Source organism: Petaurus breviceps, unplaced genomic scaffold (genome assembly GCF_028583685.1).
Source record: "Petaurus breviceps papuanus isolate PSGF00001 unplaced genomic scaffold, PetGlider_PUasm1.0 90925, whole genome shotgun sequence".
In the NCBI taxonomy this organism is placed as follows: domain Eukaryota; kingdom Metazoa; phylum Chordata; class Mammalia; order Diprotodontia; family Petauridae; genus Petaurus; species Petaurus breviceps.
In genome coordinates, this window is record NW_027187380.1 from 17,213,572 (window position 1) to 17,241,561 (window position 27,990).

Here is a 27,990-nt window from a genome sequence, read left to right on the forward strand (position 1 = left end):
CCCACTCTTATTACTACACCAAGCTGCCTTCTCCTTCATCAAAGTAGACACCACAGAAGTTAGCAAGAATGAACAGCTAAAACAAAAAGCTAGTTGGCAGCTGGCTTATGCTTTTCTCCTGGCAAGCCACTGGTAAGATCCTCCTGGGTTCTTTCCCACTCTCTCCCCCAGTGGTTCTCTCATCAGTAGCAGCCTTGCAGGATCCTGGGGTCTCTATCTTCCTAATATGTGTTCCAGGGCCCTTTTCTCCAGATTTGCCTTAAAAAATAGGACTTGCAAATCATGGGTACTAGGTCCAAAAATGGATTGTCACAACTCTTATCTGATGCCATCTTTCTATTCCCAAGTCCAGCTCTATCACCCAGAACTGAGACGAGGTAACGGCTCCTTGTTGGAGGTTTGAAGATTGTCTCCACTGTGTGTTATTCTTTTCTGGAGGATTTGCTCTTTCATTATTGCATGCATGACTCAAAAAATATCAAAATTTCTCTCTTGTTGACCTCTTCAATTCACATGAGTCCAATTGTCATCTCTATGGAAATAACTCCTAGCACTAGACATCTATCCCTTGTCTCTTTCCTGTGCTCCTGCCCACTTCCCCAATTGCCTATTGGACAAGGCATCTTAATGGGCATCTCAAACACAATCCATCCAAAACAAAGCTCATTGATGTCCTTTGCAGATGCCACTCTCTGGCCAAACTGACCTTCCTACAATTTCTCATACGTGACATTTTATCTCCTGTCTGCCTTTGTACTGGGTGTCCTCAATGCCTGGAATGTCCTATCTCTTCACCTCTACTTCTTTAAATTTTTTCAAGGCTCAACTGAAGCAAACACCTCTACATAAGGATTTTCTTGACCCTCTTAATCTGGTAGTGTTTCTTTCCCAAATGGTCGTGTACCTATTTTGTGTACATGTATGTGTATATATTTATATACATATTGTATGTGTGTATATGTGTATGTGTCGTCTACCCCAGCTAGCTTATTGGAGGGCAGCAAGTCTATAATTTCTGGTAAATAAGAGGTGATTAATAAATGCTTCTTGGTTAAAGTCTCAGAGAAAGCAAATGTTTCAGGTTTTAAAATGAGGCATATTTATTGAGAGTAGCATTTAAAAGTATTTCCATGTTGTAATAACTTGAAAGTTGTCTTCTAGGCAGCTGACCACTTTCCCTACCCATAGTCCTAGTTCTGCTTTCACATCCTTTTCCTTCATCTCAGTAATCAAGCCCCAGTGTATTCTGTTGGCTTAGTCAAGAGCTGGGCTGATGTGCAGTCTCTTTTTAGCATTGTCATATACAAAAACAAGATCCCTGAAGGCAAATCAAGCTGTTTGCTGAAGGGCAAAGGATAGAAAGTGGATGCTCTTTTGTCCCTCAATTTCTCCTCATGGAAAAGTGTAGGGATGACCCAAAAATCAGCCAGCATCTAGCATGTGGAGCAGTGAGTCACTCTTAGGACTATATTCTTCTGCAGTTTCTTGACTCTGTCATTTGTTCATTCTCAGCCCTTTGGCTGGCCACATGTGAAATATCAAGATATGCCTTCACTCCATTCCCCATTGTATTACTAAAAGATTAAGTTGGCCTGGAAGACACTGGCATTGGGGTTTCCAAAAAGTGCATTCTCAAGTTGTATTTCCAGACCTTAGTCATGATTGTGAAATTTTCTTTGGAAGCAGTATGGTGCTATGGAAAGAAGGCTAGTTTTGGAATTAGAAGGCACAGGTTCAAATCCTGTCTCCCTCTATTCAACATGCTGTACACAAATATTTGAGAATTTTCTTCAACCATTGAGGAGGGATGAATGAGATAGCATGCTGTTGTGGAAAGAAACAAATCAGAGGAGTTGGTTTCCAATACTGTCTTGGATGCTTACTACCTTGGAAACTTAGGCAAGCCATTAATCTTTCTTGACCTCAGTTTCCTCATCTGTAATATGAGGACATTGGACAAGATGGTTGCTAAGGTCCTTTCCTTCTCAATAGCTATGATCCTGTGATCAGGTTGTTCTTTGGATAAATATATGTGATTTGAAATGTTTTTATTTGTTATATGTATTCTTCTCTCTATGAGGCAGCTAGGTGGGATAGTGGATAAAGCACTTATCCCAGAGTTAAAAAGTCCCGAGTTAAAATCTGACTGCAGATATTTACTAGCTGTGTGACCCTGGGCAAGTCATTTAACCTCATTTTCCTCAGTTATAAAATGGGGATAATAATAATAGTACCTACCTCCCAAGGTTATTGTGAGTATAAATGGACTAATGTTTGCTTGTACTTAACACAGTGCCTGGCACATAGTAGGTGCTTAATAAATGCTTTTTTTCTTTCCTTACTTTATCTATTATCTTTTACCTTTAAGGGAAAAATGGTATAATTTTAAAATAATGATGATGATAATTATTATTATAATTTTAGTAAAATGATCCATTTTAATTCCCTGAAGGACCTCTCAGGGACATTAGGATTATAGGTTGTTAGGCCTGGAGGGGACCTTAGTGATGGTCTAGTCCAGAGATTTCAGACACATGTACTTTGGCTCTCTGTTTGACACTTCTGATCTAGTCCAATCACCTCATTTTACAAATGAGAAAATTGAGGCCTAACCTTCTGTTTTTGTTGGCTTTGATGTAATTGGGTATGAGCTCAAGCAAGTTCCTACTTTTACTCTGCCATCTTGGCTCTGTCCCCCTTTTACATTGGTTTTGGAAACCAAGAAGAAGTGTATGGAGTATCTAGAGACTTGGACTACAAATCAGATTTTTACTGATTCCAAGTTTTTAAGAGTTAGCTTAAAATCTAGGATCCATGGTTCTCACATAAAGACCCAAGCAACCCTCTCTTTCCTAGACCTAGATTGATTTTTAACGTTAATTAACACTTCTTAGCAGAATATTTATGGACCAAAGGGAGTCTATTTGTTGAGATTTGCTAAAGTTAGACCAAACCCAGCTATTTTGTTTACCAAAGAAAGGTAGGGGTTGGGTCAGTCAGCTAATAAACATTTATTAAGGGCCTGCATTGTACCAGACTCTGTGCTAAGTATTGGCAACACAAAGAAAGGACAGTCCCTGGTCTCAAGGAGCTCACACTCTACAGGGGGTATGGGGAGGTACAACACAAAAACCATTGTATCCAAATTAGTTACATACAAAGATAAATTGGAAAACATCAACAGAGGGAAGTCACTAGCATTAAAGGGCATCAGGAAAGGATTCTTATAGAAGGTGGAGGTGGAGATGAGAAAGGAGAACATTCCCTTGTTGGGAAGGGGGTGGGGTGTCTCTATAGAGCCCTCCTAAGGTTAAGACTATCAGGGCTTTGTCATGGGAACAAAATTTAGAAAACTCCCAAAGTTCTATCCTGGGCAGGTTTTCTTTCCTAGATGATCTTGCTGTCATAGTGGTGACAGTGGTAGCTGATTCTCTTGGGACAGGATGTAGAAGTCATCTAGAGATCCATTGCTCAGAGAGGGAGAAAAATGTCCCACCAACTTATGAGAATAGGCAGCATAGGTATGTGTTTGTTCCAGTTGGATTTGGTTCTCTGGGCAAAGAAAAGATTCTATCTTCAATAGAAGCTCATCACCAGTAAGTAGCACAGGGGCATGCTGCAAGCCTGAGAAAGAATAATTATTTCTCCTGCTTCCAAATGGATTATTAATTCATATTTATTTGAAGCCAGAAATATACTTAGCCTTGAAGCAGACACAGAGGAAGAATCACTACAGTGGGGTTAATTTTTTCTAATTAACCCTTTTTTATCTCTCTTGGACCATTGTCTTGAAATTCAAAGTTGTTAGAGGTAGTGTGAATTAGAGACAATAGGTAGACTAAAAAAAATCAGGTCACAAAATTCTGGGTGCTAAAAGCATTCTAGAGGCAACATGTTACACTGGATAGTGGGATGTCCTGAAAGTCAGGGTTTAAGACTTGTCCCCTGCCTTTGCTAGCTATATAGCTTCTCAGTTTTTCTAAGCTTATAAATAGTTGATATTTGCATCGGTACAGGAAATTTTTCTCCTGGAAATTCCTACATCAATAATATAATAGATACTGATTAAGATTTTGAAGAAAAAAAAAAGAAGAGGAATTCTCGTCCTCTCTCCAACTCTTTCCTCTCTGCTCCCTTACCCAGGTCATTATGTCCTTTCTGTGCCTTCAGAGATGGCAATACCTTAAGTATGCCAGTTAGATGACATTGGTCCATTTCATTTTAAAACTACCCCCAGGGAAATAAGTTCCCCACCATCATCGGATAAACCACATTAATGTTAAGCTTGGGAAAATACTCAGATGTGGTGTTTTGGTTAGCTGTCTGGGAAAGAAATTATGGCCAACAGGTCCTCACAATGGGAAAAAGGAGATGTATTTTCTTTTTTCTTCATATTGTCTTTGTATTGAGTCTAATTATGCTCCTTTCTCCTCTCTGAAATTCTGGCTTTCTGCAAAACTAGGTCAAGGGTTTTCTTGTTCTTCCAATTGCTGGTTCATTTCTTGTGACTCGTCCCTTCTTGTTCCCACTATTCTTTATTTATTTATATTTCATATTTATTTATGTACTGATATTTCTTTCCCAACAGAATATAAGTTCTTTGAGGACAAGCACTATTGTTTTATTCTTGTCTCTGTATCCTCAGGGTTAAGCATAGTACCTGGTACAGGATGGGAATTTCATGCTTCTTGGATGAATCAATAAACAAATGGAAGCCGTGTTGTGGAGTCCTTTAAATTCAAGGCCGAAGGGTTAAATGAGATAATCTCTAAGGCCTTTTACTGCTCTAAGCCTATGATCCTATAATCACTGCTGACTGTCATGGTTGTGAATGACAGCCTGTGTGTCAGGGCGAAGAAAGTCATATGTATACAGAGTTAAGATAGGATTGGGAGAGATCCAGTGGGGTAGCCCTTTCAAAAACAAGGGAAGGTTCAGGCACAAATACATATAAGCATATATTCAGACATATACATACACACACGCACACATACATATGAATGTATATACACATATACATGTATACACACATACATGTTTGCATACATATGCATACATACACACATACATACACATATGCGCACACAAATATGGGCAGCTAGGTAGTCCAGTGGATGGAATGCTGGGCCTGAAGTCAGGAAGACTCATCTTCATGAGTTCAAATTTGACCTCAGATACTTCCTAGGTGTGACCCTGGGCAAGTCACTTAACTCTGCCATAGTTTCCTTATCTGTAAAATGAGCTTAAGAAGGAAATGGCAAACCACTTTAGTGTTTATGGCAAGAAAATCCCAGATGAAGTTATGAAGAGCTGGACACCACTGAAAAAGACTGAGCAACAACATACACATATGTGTAAGCAAATATACACACATATGAATATGTGAATATATGTGTATGTGAATATATGCACATATATACAGAGAGAGATTTGATAAAAGAGGCTTCAGTAGGAGAAAAATCCTATCCTTCGGGCAAATGTGGGTGAATACAACATATGTATTCTTAGGATAGCAGATTTAAAGATGGAAGGGGATCTCAGAAGTCATCTGGCTCAAGCCCCTGATTTTATAGATGAAGAAACTGGGGCCCACATTGGTTAAGTGACTTGCCCAAGATTGCACAGGTAGCGTATGACAAAGCCAGTATCTGAACCCGTGTTTTATGACTCCACATGAATTTTTATCTTTCAATGAATTTTATCTTCAAATCAAATTCAAAGTTAATGTCATGGCCTTGCATTAAAACAAGTAACCAAAGGCTGAACTGAGCAGGGATGCAGCCAGGGGTGGGGGATTTTGCCAAAGCTGTTATTATGCTGATGGATGTGCATGAAACTTTTGCAATCTTAACACTGAGTCCTAATGAAGCACATGCTGGAGAATGTTGCTGGGGATTACTGGTTCAGGAGTTGCTTGGTTGACCTTAATTGGGAAAACCGTTTCAACTTCTTCAACCACATCATGTGGGATGAAACTCTGGGCGATTTGGATGGGATCTGATGCCACAGGGGGCTTTTTGAGAGGAGCCAAAGTTTTTGCAATCTGGTGATAACTTCTTTCTTGAAACTCAAGGGGATCTATGCTTTATAGCCAGGCGGAAGGCAGTTTATAGACCTTCAGTGGTGGGGAGAGCCAAGAATAGAGAAGGCTTGTGGTAACAAATAGCATCCTTCTATGCCCTGTGCTTCATGGTGAGCTCATGATGGCCTTGAGAAAGCCAAAAAGCCAAAGTGGAATGTAGTCAAGGCAGGTTTCCTAACAAATCATTCTGGGCCTTGGGGAATTCGATTATGAGGGGATTAATTAAATGCACTGCTGGGTTCTTGATCAGTATGAGCATCTGATAGGGATCTTGCTGGGAGAGCAGGTTGGACAGTCCAGGGGTATTTACCTCCCTCCCCCTTCTCTTTCTTCCTTTCTTTTCAGAGGAGGTAGTGGACAGCTGCTATGTGATTCTGGAAGGAATTTATGAGTGTGTGCAGAATGGTTTCCAGGCAAACACTGAGCTGACAGCATTTGAAACTGAAATGTAGGTGCTTGTTTGCAAGCAAAAAAAAAAAAATAGGCAGGGGCGGCTAGGTGGCACAGTGAGTAAAGCACTGGCCCTGGAGTCAGGAGGACCTGAGTTTGGTTCAGGCCTCAGACAACACCCACACAAAAAAACTAGCCATGTAACCTTGGGTAAGTTACTTAACCCCAATTGCCCTCCCAAAGGCAAAATAAAATAAAATAATAAAATAAAAACTAAAAAAAAATTAGTCAGGTTAGGCTCCAGGTGTTGGTGAGCTCTAGTTAAGAAGGCCTAGCTGAGGGGTGGCCAGGTAGCACAGCGAGTAAGAGCACCGGCCCCAGTGTCAGGATGACCTGGGGATCCAATCTGGGCTCAGACACTTAGCACCCACCCAGAAACACCTGGCTGTGTAACCTTGAGCAAGGTACTTAACCCCAATTGCTTTAAAAAAAAGAGAGAGAAGGCCTAGCTGGAGATTTTCCCCAGGGGAACTGATCAAATAGGCCAAGCAAATGAATAGAGGGCCTAGGGATAGCAGGGTGCTTCTGCTATCCTTTTGTTCTAAGGATCATTCCCACCTCTTTCCTCAAATTCTGTCACATCCTCAGGTGACTGAGAGTACTGGGCTCCAAACCAATTTAGTGCAGTGCATAGGATGCAGGAGTTTGACTGATCTGTATCTGACTATAGTTGCTCCAACATCTGTTGTTTTTATCTTCGTATGTGCTTTTTTTAGATTGTAAATTCATTGAGGCCAAGGACAATGCTGTCTTCTTCCTCTGTATCCTTCCAAGATATCTAATAGAAAGCTCTGCACAGAGTAAATGATTAAATGATGTATGAAGTGGGCTGAGATTCCCCTTTAGTTTCTCTTGCTGCTTTCTGAGAAGTCATAGAATAAATTATGTCACCATCAGTAGGGTAGACAGCTCTTTGTGCTAACCCAGGCATGCTCTCTTACCTGGTCCTGGTCATGTTCAAAGGGGTGCATCTGGAGACAGCTGCCTTGAGCTGTGGTGGCCACAAAATAGAGTGAATCAAACAGGCCAACTTGTGACTGAAACTTGTGATCATAGTCATGTTGGTATTAGGTAGAACCACTGTGTGCAAGTTTGACACTTGGGGCAAGCAGCATTATAGTTGTGGTCTTTTAGTCATGTCCAACTCTTTGTGACCCCTTTTGGGTTTTTTTTGCCATTTCCTTCTCCAGCTCATTTCACAGATGAGGAAACTGAGGCAAACAGGGTGAAGTGACTTGCCCAGGGTCACACAGCTAGAAAGTATAAGCAAGTAAGTAAGAGACCAGATTTGAACTCAGGAAGGTGAGGTTTTTTTAGAGCCTGGTGCTCTATCCACGGTACCACCCAGCTATCTCCTAGAATGATGAAACATGTCTTTAATAAAGTTGGTGGGCAAGGGAGGTGGGCTTGGTGACAGTGAAGACCTTGGAACACTGAGAGGCCTCTTTTGGGGAGGCCAAGGTGGAGGCAAAGAAATGCCAGGCCTGGAAGGACTATAGGAAGAGGAATCATGTGCCATCTGGTAGTATCCTATTTTAACTAATTATTCTTGCTAATTGGTGCTAAGCTCAGCTGCTTCTGTACTGCTGAAGGACTGGAGGCGCTGTCAGCACCCCCTAAATTTTGGCAGTTGGAGGCAAAGCCCCACCCTCTGTAGTTATAGCTTCAGTGATTTTCCCTAATGAACTGAGCTCACCAGATTCCAGAGGGCTGGGCTGAGTTGGTGCTCAGCTATACATAGGAGTTTCTCCACAGGAGACAGAGAAAGGCTGATGTTTGTTCTCATGAAGAACCCTTATTTATCAAATTCCCTGCTCAGTGCAATTTGGTCAAGGTCATGTCTTTATGGCTAGGCGAGAGGCGTATCGTTTGAAAAATGGAGACATTCATTTTGTGCGTTTTTATAACACTTGTAATTTGCACTGGTGATTTAATCTTTAAGGATGTAGTTTAATTAGTAAGTCAAATAAGTGAATTGAAAAGATTCCTCTGAGAAAAGTTAGACACACAGGGACCCAAAGCTTATTAAAATACACACACACACACACACACACACACACACACACACACAACTCTGCCTGAAAGGTTATTGCACATCACCTTCTGCCTGAGAGCAGTCTAAGGACAACAATGAGAGAAGAAACAGATGACCTGTTAGAAGAAGGCCCTCAGCTCTCAGATCTTTCATTAATTAGATGAGGTAGTGTGTTGAGCACTGCATAGAACCTAATAAAGTTTCCATAACTTGTGTACCTCTTACTGTGGGTGCTCAACTTGGCAATCATTTTCTTCGGTCTTTGCTCTGTGCTGGGTGTTGGTCATATAAAGATCAAACAGGACCCAATTCTTGCTGTCAAAGATTTGGGGGATGAAACTCTGTATATATAAGTAAAATATAAGTCAGAATGAAAAAAGGGGGCAGTTGTAGATGGCTCTTAAGCTTGGCTCTGAAGGAAGAAAAGGATGTAAATAGTTGGAGAGACAGGAAGGGGGTATAGAATTTCTGGCTAGAGATGTAAGTGCAAATGTCTGAAGTGGGGAGAGGTCAGGGCAAGAATAATGAATGGTCTGCAGGCTCGTTTGGCCAGAATACTAAGTACATGTTGTTCAGTTGTGTCCAACTCTTCATGAGCCCATTTTTGGGGTTTCCTTGGCAAAAATGTTGGAGTGGTTTGCCATTTCTTTGCTCATTTTACAGATGAGGAAACTGAGGTATACAGGGTTAAGTGACTTGCCCAGGATCACATAGCTAGTAAGGGTTTGAGGCTAGATTTGAACTCCAGTCTTCTGACTTTAGGCCTGGTACTTTATTCACTGTACCACCTAGCCAACCCACAAAACACATGAGCAGTTGGACAATTATGCAATAGTCAGGTCCTGGTTAGCTTGAATAGCGAAATCCCAGAAGAAGTCACAGTATTCTGATTTGCAGTGCATAATCTTGCTGGGCTAAAACCAATGACCCTGTTTTATAGACTTATAACTTTGAATAGTGTGAATCCTAATGCTTGACATATCACTTCATTGTTTGAACTTATCTATAAGGTTAAAAATGCATGTTGGAGGCAGTTCATGGATAAGCTTCAGTGTGAGAGTAAGTAGTTTTATTTATCCTGTTGGTAATGGAAGGACACAGAAACAAGAGAGTTACACAGTCAGACCTGGGCACTAGAACCATAACTATACATTTCTGGATATGGCCAACGTAGTCATTTTCTTTGATTATGCATATTTGTTATGAAAGGTTTTTTTCCTTTTTCTTTATTTTTAAAAAATATTAATTTTTGCTCAGTTGGGGGAGAAGGTTGGAGAGGGAGAACATAAATGCTTGTTATTTGAAAATGATTATTTAAAAAAACAATATTACTTTCTATGAAGGGTAGACTGCAAAAAAAAACTAGTATTTATATAGTACCTTAAGGTTTGCAAAGCACTGTACTTATTCTAACTCATTTGATCCTCACAACAACCCTGTGAAGTAGGTACCCTTATGATTTCATTTTACAGATAAGGAAACTGAGGCAGAGGGTAAGTGGTTTGTCCAGGATCATACAGGTAACAATTTCCAAGCAGAATTTGAGCTCACATCTTCCTAGTGTCAAGTCCAGCCCCTTATGTCACTGAGCTCCTATAGAACAAAATACATAGATTTACAAAGGAAATCAATTATACTGAAATACAGTTATCACATTAAAAAATAACAACTGAGTTTATAAATCTTTAGTTTATTCCTAAGGTGATGACGTCATCTTTAGATCTGCTGAGTTTGAGGTATTGGGAAAACGTCCAAATGGAGATGTCCAGCTGAAGATACTTGGTGCTATAACTCAAAAGGAGAACTTGGGGTGGAGACAGATTTGGGAATCATTGGCAGAGGAGTGATAATTGAAGCCATAGGGATGGATAAGTTTATCAAAGAGGAGAGTCAAGCAGGAGAGGAAAGAAGAGACCTAAGGACAGAACCAATGGATGGTTCCAGTTCCTTCATCAACATTCTGCCACATCTACAGCCTTGTTGTCCTGGATCTTTTCCTCTTTCCTTACCGTTTAAAAAAATTTTTTTTTAATTTATTTATTTTGGGGAGTGCTTTCTCCCTGCCAGTTTCCTCTTCTCATTGTGAAATGATTTTCTCTCTGTTGCTGCCTGCCCCAGCCCTGAGGGGGAAAGTACTGAAATCAGAGTTTGTCCTGACCTGTCGTGTTACACACTGCACTAAGAAAAACTTTGCTTCAGCTTTATTAATCATTTCCATTTGACATTGTGGGTTGTATTCTTTAGCACCCCCCTTCAGTTATTTTATCTTTTATAATAATGTCAGGAGCAGAATTTCATTTATTCTCCTGTGGTTTTGATGTTTTTTTTCTTTAATGCTCATGTGTCCTAGCTGACATACACTTTCCAACAACTTCTTTCTATGTAACATGTGAACAGTTGAGGTGAGAAATCCTAGCTAGTTTGTTTGAAATAAATTAGGATGGAATATTCCCAAACTGGTTCCCTTTTTTTTTCCAGTCCCTCTTTTCTCCATCCTTATGCTTCTTCTTCATTCAGAGAATTGAGCCTCTTCTTGTATTCAAAGCTATTCCAGGCATGTTGCTTGAATGCTATCTCTGTCTGCCCACCCACCCCCTCCAAATTCTGTGGGCTGCTTAAGGGCACTTTTTAAGGGTATTTGCTATTGGATTGTCTACTCACCCCAGTGAGCCCAGTGGAGGACAACATTGGCTGAAAGACAAAAGAAATACATTTTGCTTGAGACCAAGCCCTAATGTCACCTTTATCTATGGGTAATTAATGTTCTGACTGATGACTGAGTAATTGCTCATAAGCCTCACTAAAAAGATGGTCTTAGGCTTTCATGTTTTAGCAAACTTCACTTGGATGAGGTTGTCTGGGTCGGGGGTGGGGGGGCCTCTAGAGGAAGAAGTGATCCAGGTTTTCAGAGGTGGGTAGGGGCACTTTGGGGCAGTTTCCTGGATGTCTGATGTATGCAAAGAAAAGACTGTAAGGAAATTTCTCATAATTCCTGTTGGGGCAGTCAGGAGACCACACAATTGCTTTGGGTTGCATTGGAAGATGTGGGGGAAACAGAGCCAAGACTAGCAATTTTTGTGCCTGGGGCAAGAGGCACAAAATATACCCTTGGTTCAGTTGGAAAATGGGATGGAGATATTGCTGATGGAGAGACTGGCCTCACAATGGAGGAAGGGAGTGTTCCCCTCAGGTGTAGTTATGGTGGGGAGGGTGTGGGTGGGCGGCAGTGAGGCAGGGTGGAAAAAGTGTTGGATTTATAATTAAAGAACATGGATTTGAATCCTAGCTTTGTTGATCTAATACTTCCTGTGATCTTGGGCAAGTTAGCCTTTCTGTTCTTCTGCTTTCTCATCTGCAAAATGAAAGTGACGGGACTAGATGGTCCCTTTTAGCTTTAAATCTGTGATGATATAATCCTGTGAATTCACCTCCTGGAAGTTTCCTATTTTGACTTGTTATTCTTCCTAACTTGGTGCTAAGTGCAATTGTTTCTAAGCCACTGAAGAACTGACAATTCTATTAGCCCTTCCTCTAAATTTTGGCATGTATAGACAAAGTCCTGGTGCACCAGCCCTAGTTACGGCTCTGGATGCAAGGACACAGGAAAGTTAAGCTGGGAACTCACACAACTGAAGTTTTAGTCCTTGTTGTTAGTGATTTTTTACCATCTAAGTCAGGGCAACATGTAAGAGTTTTCTCCATTGAAGCTACCACCACTGCATTACTACCCCCTTACAAATAGACTTGTAGATTTATAGAATCATAGATTTTAGAGCTGACAGAGACATTAGGGGGTCATTTGGATCCAAACTCCTAATCTTATAGATGAGGAAAATGAGACCCAGAGAGGCTCTAACTTTCCCAGGGTCATATTGACCTCAGTTCAAGTGCAGCACTCTAACCACCATAACATGGTACTCTTTTGTTTTTAGTTTAATTTTTTTGCCAGAATTTATTTATTTTTAATTTTCAGAATTCATTTCCTCAAGATTTTGAATTCCAAATTTTCTCCCCATCTCTCCTCTACCCCACACCCCAGCATATTGATTATCCCTTCCCCTAGTGTGCCCTCTACTATACTTCCCCATCCTTCCTCTTTCCCCCTTCCCCCTTACTTTCTTGTAGGACATGATGTATTTCTATACCCCAGTGCCTGTATATCTTATTTCCTGGTTGCATGTAACAATAATTTTTTTTAATGTTTGTTTTTAAAATTTTGAGTTCCAGATTCTCTCCCTTCTTCCCTCCTCACTCACTCCCTCTGGGAAGACAAGGAATTCAACATAGGTTATACATGTGTAGTTATGCAAAACATTTTCATAGAAGTTATATTGTGGAAGACTAACTATATTTCCCTCCATCTTATCCTGCACCCCATTTATTCTATTTTCTCCTTTGACCCTGTCCCTTTTAAAAAATATTTGATTCTGACTACCCCCTCCCCCAGTTATCCCTCCCTTCTATTTGTCTCTCCTTTTAGCCCCTTCACCTCTACTTTCCTATAGGGTAAGATACCAAATTCAGTGTGTATGTTATTCCCTCCTTAAACCAAATCCAATGAGAGTAAGATTAACTCATTCCCTTTCACCTCCCTGCTCTTCCTCTCCATTGTAATAACTTTCTCTTGCCTCTTTTATGTGAGATAATTTATGCTATTCAATCTCTCCCTTTCTCCTTTTTCCAATATGTTCTTCTCTCAATTTTATTTTTTAGATATTTTCCCTTCATATTCAACTCACCCTGTGCCCTCTATGTGTACATATATGTATATACACGTATATACATATATATGTGTATATATGTTCATATATATTTCCTTCAACTATCTTATTGTTGAGAAAAGTCTCGAGTTACAAATATTGTCTTTCCATGTAGTAATGTAAACAGTTCAACTTTAAAACGTTTCTTATGATTTCTTTTTCCTGTTTACCTTTTCATGCTTCTCTTGCTTCTTGTATTTGAAAGTCAATTTTTCTGTTCAGACCTGGTCTTTTCAACAAGAATGCTTGAAAGTCCTTTATTTCATTGAGTGACCATATTTTCCCCTGAAGTATTATACTCAGTTTTGCTGGGTAGGTGATTTTTAGTTTTAATCTTAGCTCCTTTGACCTCTGGAATATCGTATTCCAAGCCCTTTGATCCCTTAATGTAGAAGCTGCTAGATCTTATGTTATCCTGATTGAGTTTCCACAGTACTCAAATTGTTTCTTCCTGACTGCTTGTAATATTTTCTCCTTGACCTGGGAACTCTGGAATTTGGCTATAATATTGCTAGGAGTTTTCTTTTTGGGATCTTTTTCAAGAGGTGATAGGTGAATTCTTTCAATTTCTATTTTGCCCTCTGGTTCTAGAATATCAGGGAAGTTTTCCTTGGTAATTTCTTGAAAGATGGTGTCTAGGCTCTTTTTTTGATCATGGCTTTCAGGTAGTCCAATAATTTTAAAATTATTTTTAAATTTAAATTTTAAATTATTTAAATGATCTCTCCTGGATCTATTTTTCCAGGTCAGTGGTTTTTCTAATGAGATACTTTACAATCTTCTGTTTTTCTCATTCTTTTTTTTTTTTTTGGCCTTTTGGAGGGAAATTGGGGTTAAGAACTTGCCCAAGGTTACACGGCTAGTATTTTTGTGTGGGTGTTAAGTGTCTCAGGCCAGAACCGAACTCGGGTCCTCCTGACTCCAGGGCCAGCACTTTACTCACTGCGCCACCTAGCCGACCCTATTTTTCTCATTCTTTTGGATCTGTTTTATAATACCTTTATTTCTCATAAAGTCATTAGCTTCCATTTGTTCCAAAATAATTTTGAAGGAATTATTTTCTTCAGTGAGCTTCGGAACTTCCTTTTCTATCTGGCCAATTCTACTTTTTAAGGCATCCTTCTCCTCATTTGCTTTTTGGACCTCTTTTGCCATTTGAGTTTGTCTATTTTTTAAGGTTTTATTTTCTTCAGTATTTTTGAGTCTCTTTTAGCAAGCTGTTGACTCGTTTTTCTTGATTTTCTTTCATCACTGTCATTTCTCTTCCCAATCTTTCCTCTACTTCTCTTACTTGATTTTCAAAATCCTTCTTAAGCTCCTCCATGGCCTATGACCAACTCATATTTTTCTTGGAGGCTTTTGATGCAGGAGTTTTGACTTTGTTGTTTTCTTCTCATTCTATGTTTTGATCTTTTTTGTCACCAAAGAACGATTCTATAGTCTGATTTCTCTTCCTGTTTACTCATCCTGCTAGCCAATTATTTGACTTTTGAGCTCTTTATCACAGTAGAACTCTGCTTCCAGAGTGGAGAGTACTATGTCCCAAATTTCTGAGGTTATGTGCAGCTGTTGTCAGAGCCTCAGAATTGTGAGGAGGATTGCTTCTTCATAGCCTCAACAATTTCTGCCACATCAGCACTTCTCACCCCAGGATTGCTACCAAAGACTGGGACCTAGATCCAGCAGGTCAAAACAAGAGAATCCTGCCTCAATGCCAGCAAAGAGATTCCTGCAATCGCCCTCTGGTCAGCCCATTGGTCCCCCCACTACCTGTGGACCTAGACCTCCGGAAGCAACTGCCATAGCAGCTGTTACCACCTCTGCCACCCCTGGGCAGGGGGACAGACTGTGCTCTTCTCTCACCCAGGTCCAATAGAGTTTCCCCACAGACCTTTTACTTTCTCTTTGGTGTTTATGAGTTGAGAAGTCTGGAAACTGCCACAGCTGCCAGTGATTCAGTCCCCTGAGGTATGACCCAGCTGGTCTGTGTAGCTGGTCTGTGCTGGCATGGCCCACATGGGACTAAATTCCACTCCCAGCCTGGTGTGATAGATCCTTCTTGTTGGCCTACCAGGTTGCCTTCAGTGGGAGATGTATTTTACTCTGTCATTTTGTGAGTTCTGTAGCTCTAAAATTTGTTTAGGGTCTTTTTTACAGATGTTGGAGGTAACTGGGGACAAGCTCAAGTTAGTTCCTGCTTTTACTCCACCATTTTGTCTCTGCCCCCATCATTTTTTTTTAATAGCTTCTGAGCCTACCACCATGAACCCTTGCTGTTCCCACAAAAATGAGCTGGTCTTGATTCATTATATTAGATATCAGTGATTGCTACTGCCCTATATGGTAGATGCTGATGGTGAGTGCCATGAGGCTCACACCCTGCCCAGCCAGTGATCTGGTCTCCATTCATTGAGTTTTTTTTTTACAACATTAAAAGAGGCCTAATTCTTTCAGTAGAATGTAAGCTTCTTGAGTCAGGGACTATTCCCCAAAATGAACAGTGCCTGGTACCTAGTAGGTGCTTAATAAATGTTTGTTGAATCTAACTGACTTGCCTATTCCATTCCATTTAACTCAATTCAGTATAATTGATGTGATGATGAATGAGGCAGTGTGGAGTAATGGGTAGAGCACTCAACCTGGAGTTAGGAAGATCTGAGTTCCAATCTTGCCTTGTCTGCTCATCAAGTAACTTAAATGCCCTGTTCTTCAGTTTCCTCATCTGTAAAATGAGGGGGTCAGACTCAGCATCTTTTAAAGTCCCTCCTGGCCCTAAAGTTGATGACTCTAAGAAGAATCCTTAGGTATATGCATAGGTCACCTTTTTATGGCCCTTTATAATTTATAAAGCATTTCCCCCTGAACTACCTTTTGATGTAGGAAGTTATTATTTTCATTTTCCAGGTGAGCAAACTGAACCTCAAGGAGGTGAGAGGATGTATTGCTAGTCCAACAGTCCTACAGATTGTCCTTATTGGAGCCTGATCTGAACTGGATGGCCTCTGGACTGGATAGCCTCTCAGTTCCCTTCTAGAACTAACATTCTTTATCTCTACCTTTTTAACCCTGGATAGTCTTTCCTGTCTTCCTTTGTTCATTCCATTCTTCCACCTGAAATAATCTGCCTTGTCTTCTCCACCCATCTCAATCCTGTCTGTCAAGGTCCAGTTCAAGTCTCATGGTGAAATCATGCAATCTTCTTGGACCGTTTGAATCCCCAGTGATCTCTCCCTCCTTTGAAATCTCAGAACATGTATTGTCTGTACCATGCACTCATTGGGGACTAAGCCTCTGCTGCCTTGTGAGACATTCCTTAAATTGTTTTCTTGCATAACTTTTCTTGTGTATATGCCCTATTTTCCCAACTAGACTATTAGGTTTCTTGAAGGCTTATAATTCAGGCCATGAGTACCTTCCACTATTTTGTTTTTTGCCCCTGATTGGATGTCCCCAAGTGAAGGTTTGCCTTTCACTGCTCATTGTTTTCACCTGCTCATTTGACGGTTTCTGCTATGTCTAGATGACAGCAACATCACATGCACCCAAGGATACAATAACATGTAGGCAGGATTGAGTCTTGGGGGGGGGGTCTGCTTTAAGATTTGGCTTCTAAGAACCTTTAAAAGTAGAAACAAGCTGTAGTTTTAAAAATTCTTCATGGTACCTAGTTTAGTACTATGCATTTTCATAAAAAAAAATAGTACAATAACAAAATGAATTTAATAAAGACAGTTTAATTTAATAAAAATGAATACTTAAAAAAATAAGAATTATTTATTTGAAAAAAAGAGACAATAACATAGAATCTGAGAGTTAGAGCTAGAATCAGTGGTATGCTGATACATGTTTGACAACTGAGTCTCCAGAAAATCAAATATACACATGACATACTTTTAAATTTAATCTGTAGTAGTAACATTTTCTTTATTACTTCTTGAAGTCTAGACAACAACAAATCAAGGCACCAAACTCTGATTTGTAGCATTTGCTGATTTTCCAGGTGCAAATGCTCACACTGAAATTTTAATAGTTGGCTCCCTTGAGTTGGTTCAAGATGGCTCCAGCACATGGCTGTAATGAACCATTGAGGCCATCTAGTCTAAGCCCCTCAGAGATTGTGACTGATTCATGGTCCCATTGCTAGTAAATTATCTGAGGTAGGATTTGAATCCAGATCTTCCTGACTCCAAGGACAGTACTCAAGCCACTATACCATACTTTTTGTTGTTAAGTTGTTTCAGTCATATCTGATTCTTCCTGACCCCATTTGGGATTTTCTTGGCAAAGATACTGGAGTGATTTGCCATTTCCTTCTCCAGCTCATTTTACAGATGAGGAAAATGGGGCAAATTGGGTTAAGTGACTTTCCCAGGGTCACACAGCTAGTAGGTGTCTGAGGCTGAACTTGAACTCTTGTCCTCCTGACTCCAGTCCTGGCACTTTATCCACTGCACCACTTAGTGGCTCACACAATGCTACTTCTGCACTTTAAGAAAATCATAGTTGAATCAATGAACAGTCATGGTGATGAGATCTGTAAGCATAGACTATTAATGCTGGCAAGGCTTTTAGAGGAAATCTTAATTTAGCCGTCTCATCTTCCTGATGAAGACACTGAGACCCCAGTTGGTTGAAAGAGACTTGTTCAAGGTCACACAAATCAGTAACATGATCCACAAAATAGTATTTATCTTACTCCTACAGTGAACCGATAGAATAAAGAAATGATCCAGAGGACAGAAAAAAGGAACTTTAAGCTCCTTGATATATATTCCCTCCCCCAGAAAAGGGAGTTGTCTCATTCTGAGCACAGTGCTGGATTCAACATCATGCCAACTGAATGGAGATTTTCAAGGGGATTGTGGTTATAAAATTCAACAGCACTCATATCCCACTAATAATAATGACAATAATAGCTAACATTTTTATAGTACTTCAAAGTTTGCAAAGCACTTTACAAATATTATCTCATTTTTATCCTTATTTAACTGCTATTATTATCTCCATTTTACAGGTGAGGAAACTGAGGCAGACAGAATTCAAATGACTTGCCTGGGGTCACACAGCTAGTGAGTGTCTGAGGTAAAATTTGAATTTTTAGATCTTCTTGCCTCCAATCTCAGCACTCTATCCACTGAGCATCTACTATAGTAGTCAACAAGAGAGACATTAGCAGTCTGACAAATCCTCTGACAAGGTCCCATTTTATGTGTGTCTATGTCGTTCTTTATAAATTGTAAAATACTTTATACCTGATCCATTATTATTATTATGATTTATTATGCAATATTTGGGAAGGATTATTATGTGGAATGAGGCAAAAATCATCATTATACACTTTTGTGAACAAAGAAAATGTTTCCTTTTTTTTTGGAAAAAAATTTTCTAAAACAAACTAATACTGTTCAGTAACATTAAACAGCAGCCAAACATGGATTAATTGTAGTAACCACTCTTGGTCCTTGAGAACAGATGTTGGAGAGACCCCTCCTTCTCCTTGGTAAAGGGATGGGAGACTTGCTGTAGAATGCTGAATACCCAGAATGAATGGAATTGATGTGTGCAATGCTATTGACTAACTTTTTCTTTGTTATAAAGTTTCATTGAAAGGGGAGTGAAGATGGTATATTAAGTAATGACTATGGAATAAAAAACAAAGCAAAAACAAAACAAATATATATATTTTAAAAACCCCTCTCAGTATGACATTTTGCAAAGCTACTGATGTGAACTGAATACGTAGTTTTCTTATTCTTCAAAAGTATGGAGACTTTCCATGTCAATATATTATGTTTCTTACTTGCGTTCATTTTTATTCTGTCTTATAAAGCTGACTATTTTTTTTGGAATTATCTCTTGGCCCAAGATGGCAACAGACGTCCTTACACAAAGCAAACTTTCTCTGAGACAGGAATCTGTGCCTTCTTCCTTCTTCTCTCTCCCTTTCTTTCTGGCCTATGTTATATATATTTATATATTTTATGGTCAGTAATACCCATGTAGGCCTATGACACACACATAATAAACCCTGGGCTGATAAAATCCATCATTATGCCTTTGTTGGCTCTAACAAAGGCTTTCAGCAGAGTATTTGCCCAGAATGTTTTCTTTTGTCTCATTTTCCTCTCTTCATCCTCGTCCCCACCCCCCACCTCCTTGGCCTACCCCCTTTCTACCCCTCCCCGACTAAAAATGCTCTGTGTCAGGGCCATAGAGCATCAAATCACTCAATGGGTTTAATCTTTTCTACACCTTCCCATGCAAGTTATTAAGAGGAGATTGTGAAGGGTTGTGATGTGGAAAAGATGGAGACTTTTCCTGGATAAAAAGCCATTGCCTGGAATTATCTTCACTTCATTGCAAGTAATCCCATCCACCTCCTTAACTTCACTCCCCTTTCTGTTAGGAGGGGCGGAGCAGGTGCAAGGCAGGCAAATTCTACTGGAATGAGAACTAAGGAGTGACCACAGTGGGGAGTGGGGACGGTGTCTGGGAGGAGCCTGGAGAGGCTGAGTCAGGCCTCCCCCTCCCACTCCCACCAAGAGCTCTTCACATGTCCTTTTCATGGCTACCCTGCTTTTTGCAAAATGCAAGAGGACCAGTAGTTGAATACCTCATTTGTAGTTGGGTTGAATATAAAATCATCTTCAGATGCTACCATGATTCTCTTTTTCTCAATTTGTGATTGAGTGTCTCAAGGATGGGAAATGCCTTAGGTTCATAGGACCGAAGAATTTGAGTTATGTGGGAACTCAGATGTCATCTCTTTGGAAAGTATTATATATTTTTAATCTACATTATTAATATTTTCCCCATCACTTTCTTAAGTCTTGCTGATCAGTCCTTTTTGATTCTCCATGACCCCATTTGGGGTTTTCTTGGGCAAAGATACTGGAGGGATTTGCCATTTCCTTCTCCAGCTCATTTTATAGATGAGGAAACTGAGGCAAACTGATTAAAGTGATTTACCCAGGATCACACAGCTAGTAAGTGTCTGAGGTCAGATTTGAACTCAGGAAGAGGAGGATTCCTGACTCCATATCTGGCACTCTATCCACTGTGCCACTTAGCTGCCCTTTTTAAATCTAGACATTCAACAAAACAATGTACTGAGCCCTGATTTGTAACATTTGTTGATTTCCAAGGTGTAAATGCTTACATTGGCAATATAAAAATCAGCTATTGAAAGCCAGTATGAGCTGATTCTAGCTTACATTTGACTATACCACACTGTAAGTAAGGATGCTCACTGTAAAAAGAAAAAAAAAACCCACAGGGGTTTGCAATAGACCTACTATACCTTGGGGCTAACTTAGGATTCACTTTCCCTACAGTATGTGCCTATTTGGCTTCAGTTTAAGATAGACAAAGAAAATCACAGCTGCAGAATGTGATAGGGATGGGCCTTAGAAGTCACTAAATCCAAACCCTACATTTTATTAATTTGGAAGCTGAGGACCAGAGAGGCTGAGAGCTGCCTAAGGTGACACAATAAATGGAAGAACCAAGATTTGAACCCAGACCCTTTGGCTCCAAATCCAGCTGTCTTTCCACTGTACCATAAGGAAAATTCAGGAAGACTTAGAGAAGATAAAGGATGGCCTAATAGATTGTCAGCCAACATCACTAGGTACAGAGAACTCTGTACCGTTATGTGTAAATGCAAAAGAAGATTTCAGAATCTTCAAGAAGATTCCATTTAAATAGCTCAGTTTGACCAAGCCTCAGGCTGCTATGTGGATAAGTTTATTGTCATTTCACAACCCTCTGGCCATATGATTGAAATATTTATAAAAAAAAAAAAGGGAAGCATTTAACACATTCTTTGGGTGTTTCCGTATATATCTAGATGTTTGACTCTGTAATAGACCAAATAGATGACTGTATGATAAGTTTTTCCACATTTTACCTTGATGTCATATCCATGCAGAGACATGACCTGAGAGAGTCAACCACACCTCTATCAGCAAAGACTTTGAAAGTATCTACTTTATGCATTATATGCACACACACGTATAATGCATTTATAACAATTATAACTGCTTCTGGGCCCAAGGACCTGGGACCACTGTGCTACCTCCCTCTCCATTAAAGAGCCCCTTTTCAGCTCAGGATCCAGGTATGCAAGTGAACTGAGTTTAATCTTGGGAAAACCTGGCCTCTAGGCCAGCTAGGTGGCTAGAATGCCAGACCTAGAGTTAGGAAGATGAGTCTTCATGATAGCCTCAGATGCTTACTAGTTGTGTGACTCTGGGCAAGTCATTTCACCCTGTTTGCCTCAGTTTCCTCATCTGTAAAATGAGCCAGAGAAGAAAATGGCAAATCCCTCTAGTATTTCTACCAAGAAAATCCTAAATGGAGTCAAGAATACTCGGATATGACTTAAATGCCTAAACAACTCAGGAAAGAACAAAAAGAGAAGGGATAGACTAAACCTTAGTCTCAAGCTCACCTAGACAAGACATTTGCCTTAGTTGCCATGTGCTCACAGGTTCCGGATTTCTTGTTTGAGCAGAGGGGAAGGAAGGTAAAACCACTACTTGTCACCTAGAGTCTAAGGAAGATGAGATCCAGGGATAGAGTGACTTCCTTTTCAAAAGTCCACTGAATCACCAATTCTTCCTGGTCAGGGGCCAATAAAGGACCTTGTCATTCTCAAAGTTCTCAAGAGCTGAGGCTAGGAGTTGGTGGAGCAGTCCTGTACATATCCTGTTACACATACAATGAGACTACATGCTATATTGTATCAAGTGGGCCCAGAGTCAGAAAAATGTGGATTCCTATCTTACCCCTGCCATTTACTTACTGTGTGACTATGGGCAAGTCATTGAACATTGAACTTGAATTCTTAGAATCTAAGAATTCTCAGAATCTCAGAATCTAAGACTTGTCCACTAAACTAGTAGACCAGTGGCTACATGGAGGAATTTCCCACACTGACACCAAAAAATGACAGATGTATAATGTCATCCTGTACTCTGCAAAATTTAAGACAAAAATACCCCCAGCTTTGCTTAATTCGAGTTTATATATAAACTACAGACAGAAAGCCCACAAAATGTCAAGACAGGGATAGGGCAATGTAATGAGTTGAAGACTTTCATATGTATGATTTTTTTTCTACTTTTAAACAGGTTATAGACTTTCCAGATGCTGGTTTATTTTTGCATGGAAGAGAGAGAGAGATGAGGAAAGAGGGTAAGGAAAGGATTATAGGAAAAGAGATAAGAGAAATGATTAGAGAGTATGTAATATAGATGATACACTTATATCCAATTAGACCAGACTCTCCATTATCTGACTTGATCAGATAAAAGGATATTTTGAGTAATGTGGAATTATTGAATATGCCATGTATGTAATATCACTTTCCAAAGAATTAGAATATGAAATCAAGTAAATGAAGCTATATTGAAATTAGCATGATATAACAGCAATAGCAGTAGTCTTAGAATTAAAGCAGGCTTGGATTTAGGACCCAGCTCAACTACTCCCTAGCTGTGTAATAAAAAGACATGAGACCTCTTAAAGCCCCAGCTTCCTCATTTGGAAAACAAGAATACCTGTACTACCTTCTTTATGAGGGTTCTTATAGGAAACAAATGAATTAATGCATGTGAACAGATGGGATTATAGGAGCATCCTGTTTAGAGCTTGGGACCTTAGAAACACATGAATGCAATTCCTCCATTTTACCAGGAAGGAAACTGAGGCCTCCTTGGTAAAGAAGTGAAGCAAATTGCACAAGATCACTTAAGAACTAACAGAGCAAGGATTCAAATGACTATTTTGATCCCAAATCCAGTGTAGTTGTAAACCAGTCCTATTCTCTATTTTTTTTTGAGAAGCTTCTATTCTTTTTTTAAAAATTAATTTCTTAGTTTCCTTTTAGTTTACAGGATTCAATTTCACAATTCCTTGAGTTTCACATTTTGTCCGCCCCCCCCCCCCCATGGCGGCATATAGTCAAGTACAGGATCTGTAAATACTTTCACATTATACATTAGTCAGGTTATAAAGACAGATTATATCAGATGGAATGAAAAATGGTAAAGAGGACATAAAACCAAACATGAAAAGGAAAAAGATCAGGTATCTTGCCTCCATCTGGATATAAACTTAGTTCTTTCTCTGGACGCACACATTTCTCTCCATCATGAGTCTTTGGGGATTGACTTATATCACTGCATTGCTGAGAAGAGTCCAGTCTATCAAAGTTGGTCATCACACATACGTTGTGTCTGTAATTGTGTACAAATTTCTCCTGGTTCTACTCTTCTCACTCAGCATCAGTTTGTATAAGACTCTCCAGGTAAATATGAAGACTGTCTGCTCCTCGTTTCTTATAGCACAATAGTATTCCATAACATGCATATACCACAACTTGTTCAGCCACTCCCCAATTGATGGGCACCCCCTTAATTTCCAATTCTTTGCCACCACAAAAAGAGCTGCTATAAACATTTTTGTACATATGGGTTTTCCTCCCACTTCTATGATCTCTTTGGGATAAAACAATAGGAGTGGTATTGCTGGGTCAAAGGATATGAAAGTATTTATAGACCTTTGGGTATAATTCCAGATTGCTCTCCAGAAAGGCTGGATCAGTTCACAACTCCACCAGCAATGCATTGGTGTTCCAATTTGCCCACATCGTCTCCAGCATTTGTCATTTTCCTGTTTTGTCATCTTAGCCAATCTGACTGGTGAGATGTGGTACCTGAGTTGTTTGATTTGCATTTCTCTAATCAATAGTGATTTAGAGGATTTCTTCATGTGCTTATAGATAGCTTTAATTTCTTTCTCTGAAAACTGCCTGCTCATATCCTTTGACCATTTATCAATTAGGGAATGTCTTGTATTCTTATAAATTTGACTCAATTCTCTGTATATTTTAGGAATGAGTCCTTTGTCAGAGACATAGGTTGTAAAGATTCTTTCCCAATTTCCCACCTCCCTCTTAATCTTGGTTACATTGGCTTTGTTTGTACAGAAACTTTTCAATTTCATGTAGTCAAAATAATCCATTTTACATTTTATAATGTTCTCTAATTCTTGTTTAGTCATAAAGTCTTTCTCTCTCCACAAATCTGACAGGTAAACTATTCCTTGTTTTACGAGACTGCTTACAGTATCAACAGATCATGCACCCATTTAGATTTGATTTTGGTATATGGTGTTAGATAATGGTCTATGCCCAGTTTCTGCCATACTGTATTCGAATTTTCCCAGCAGTTTTTGTCAAACAGTGAGTTCTTATCCCAAAAACTAGGGTCTTGGGGTTTATGAAACAATAGATTATTATAGTTGTTCACTTCTGAATCACTGTGCCTAATCTATTCCATTGATTTACTCCTCTATTCCTCAGCCAGTACCAAGTAATTTTGATGACTGCTGCTATATAATACATATTGAAATATGGTATAGCTAGTCCACCTTCCCTAGCATTTCTTTTCATTAATTTCCTTGATATTCTGGACTGTTTATTCTTCCAAATGAATTGTTACTATTTTTTTCTAGCTCTATAAAGTAGTTTTTTTGGTAAATTAATTGCTATGGAACTAAAAATTGTCATTTTTATTATATTAGCTCGACCCAGCCACAAACAATTGATATTTTTCCAATTAGTTAGATATGACTTTATTTGTGTGAAAAGTGTTTTGTAGTTGTGGTCATATAGGTCCTGGGTTTGTTTTGGCAGGTAGATTCCCAAATATTTTATAATGTCTACAATAACTTTAAATGAGATTTCTCTTTCTATCTCTTGCAGTTGAATTTCATTGGAAATATATAGGAATGCCAAGGATTTATGTGGGTTTATTTTATATCCTGCAACTTTGCCAAATTTATTTATTATCTCAAGTAGTTTTTAACTTGATTTTCTAGGATTTTTAAAGTATATCATCATATCATCTGCAAAGAGTGATAGCTTGGTCTCTTCTTTGCCTAATTTTATTCCTTTGATTTCTTTTTTTCTATAATTGCTACTGCTAACATTTCTATTAACAGATTGAATAAGAGGGGTGATAGTGGACACACTTGTTTCACCCCTGATTTTATGGGAAATGCTTCTAGCTTCTCCCTATTACATATAATACTTGCTGATGGCTTTAAATAAGTGCTACCCATTATTTTAAGGAAGGCTCCATTTATTCCTATACTTTCTAATGTTTTTTAATAGGAATGGATGTTGTATTTTGTCAAAAGCCTTTTACGCATCTATTGAGATGATCATGTGGTTTCTGCTAGTTTTATTGTTGATATGATCAATTATACTGATGTTTTTCCTAATATTAAGCCATCCTTGCATTCCTGAATAAATCCTCTCTGATCAAAGTATATTATTCTTGTGATAAGTTGCTGTAGTCTTTTTGCTAGTATTTTATTTAGAATTTTTGCCTCTATATTCATGAGGGAGATTGGTATATAATTTTCTTTCACTATTTCATCTCTTCCTGATTTAGGTATCAGTACCATATTTGTGTCATAAAAATAATTTGGTAGGACTGCTTCTTCACTAATTTTCCCAAATAGTTTGTAGAGTATTGGAATCAATTGTTCTTTAATTGATAGAATTCACTAGTAAATCCATCTGGCCCTGGAGATTTTTTTCCTAGGGAGTTGACTGATGGCTTGTTCAATTTCTTTTTCTGAGATGGGGTTATTTAAGTAACTTACTTCCTCTTCAGTTAATCTGGGCAAATTGTATTTTTGTAAAAATTCATCCATTTCCCTAAGATTGTCAAATTTATGTGCATACAATTGGGAAAAATAATTCCTAATTATTGTTTTGATTTCCCCTTCATTGGAGATAGATTCACCCTTTTCATTTTTGATACTCATTATTTGGTTTTCTTCTTTCTTTTTTTTTTTTTATCATATTGACTAAGGGTCTATCAGTTTTATTGTTTTTTTTTTCATAAATCCAGTCTTAGTTTCATTTATTAATTCAATAGTTTTCTTAATTTCAATTTTATTAATCTCTCCTTTGGTTTTCAATATTTCTAATTTAGTATTTACTTGGGGATTTTGAATTTGTTCTTTTTCTAGGTTTTTCAATTGCATGCCCAATTCGTTGACCTCCCTTTTCTCTAATGTATTCACTCAGGGATATAAAATGTCCCCTAAGAACTGCCTTTAATTCATCCCACAAATTTTGGTATGTTGTCTCATTATCATTCTCTTGAATGAAATTACTGATTGTTTCTATAATTTCTTATTTGACCCACTCATTGTTTAGGATTAAATTGTTTAATTTCCAATTAGTTTTTAGTCTGTCTTTCCATGGCCCTTTATTGCATATAATTTTTATTGCATCATGATCTGAAAAGGATGCATTTAATATTTCTGCCTTAATGCATAAAATTATGAGGTTTTTATGCCCCGGCATGTGGTCAATTTTTGAGTATGTGCCATGAACCGCTGAGAAGAAAGTATATTCCTTTTTATCCCCATTCAGTTTTCTCCAGAGATCTATTATACCTATGCTCTCTAAAATCCTGTTCACCTCCTTAACTTCTTTCTTATTCATTTTGAGGTTGTATTTATCAAGTTCAGAGAGGGGGAGATCAAGGTCTCCACTAGTATAGTTTTGCTATCTATTTCTTCCTCTAATTCCTTTACCTTCTCCTCTAGGAATTTGGATGCTTACCACTTGGTGCATATATGTTAAGTTATGATATTGCTTCATTCTCGATGGTGCCTTTTAATAGGATATTGTTTCCTTCCTTATCTCTTTTAATTAGATCAATTTTTGCTTTTGCTTTATCTGAGATAAGGATTTCTACCGCTGCTTTTTTTTTTTTTTACTTTAGCTGAGGCATGATATATTTTACTCCAGCCTTTTACCTTTACCCTGTGTGTATTCCTCTGTTTCAGATGTGTTTCTTGTAAGCAGCATATTGTAGGATTATGATTTCTAATCCATTCTGCTATCTTTCTCCGTTTTATGGGAGAGTTTATTCCATTCACATTTACAGTTATGATTGTTATCTGTTTCTTTCCCTCCATCCTATTCCCACCCCTATTAATGTTCATATTTTTCCTCGGTTCTCCCTTCCCCCCTTAATAGTTTTCCTTTTGACCACTGCCTCCCTCAGTATTCCCTTATCAGCTCCTTCCCTTTTCCTCCCCTTTCCCTTTACTTCTTCCCTCCCTACTAACCCCCCCCCCCCCACTTTTGTAGCCCTTTCCCCCTCCTACTGCCTGTAGGATATTTTTATACTTAATGAACTATGTTATTTCTTCTTCACACCAAGAGTGACAGGAACAAATCTCATGCGAAGCTCCTCTTCCTCCCCTCTTTCCCTCTAAAATGATACTTTTTGCATTTCTTCTCCATAGAGTCCTATGCTTGACTGGTTATTATTCCCTCCTTGCACCAGAACCAATGAGGGAAAAGCTCATATGATTCCCATCTCCATCCCTTCTTTTCCTCTGCTATACAGTTTTTATGCCTCTTTGTGTGGCATAATTTATCCCTTTCCACTTCATTCCTTCCCTTTCTTCCATTGCAGTCCATTAGTAGCCCTAAATAAGATTTTTTTAAATTGTCATTTTATGTATTTTATACTCATACCCTCTCCTTGTCTATAACCAATTTGCTCTTATCAAATAGCAGGGTGTGTGTGTCTTTTCCTTGTTTACCTTTCTATGTCACTGTT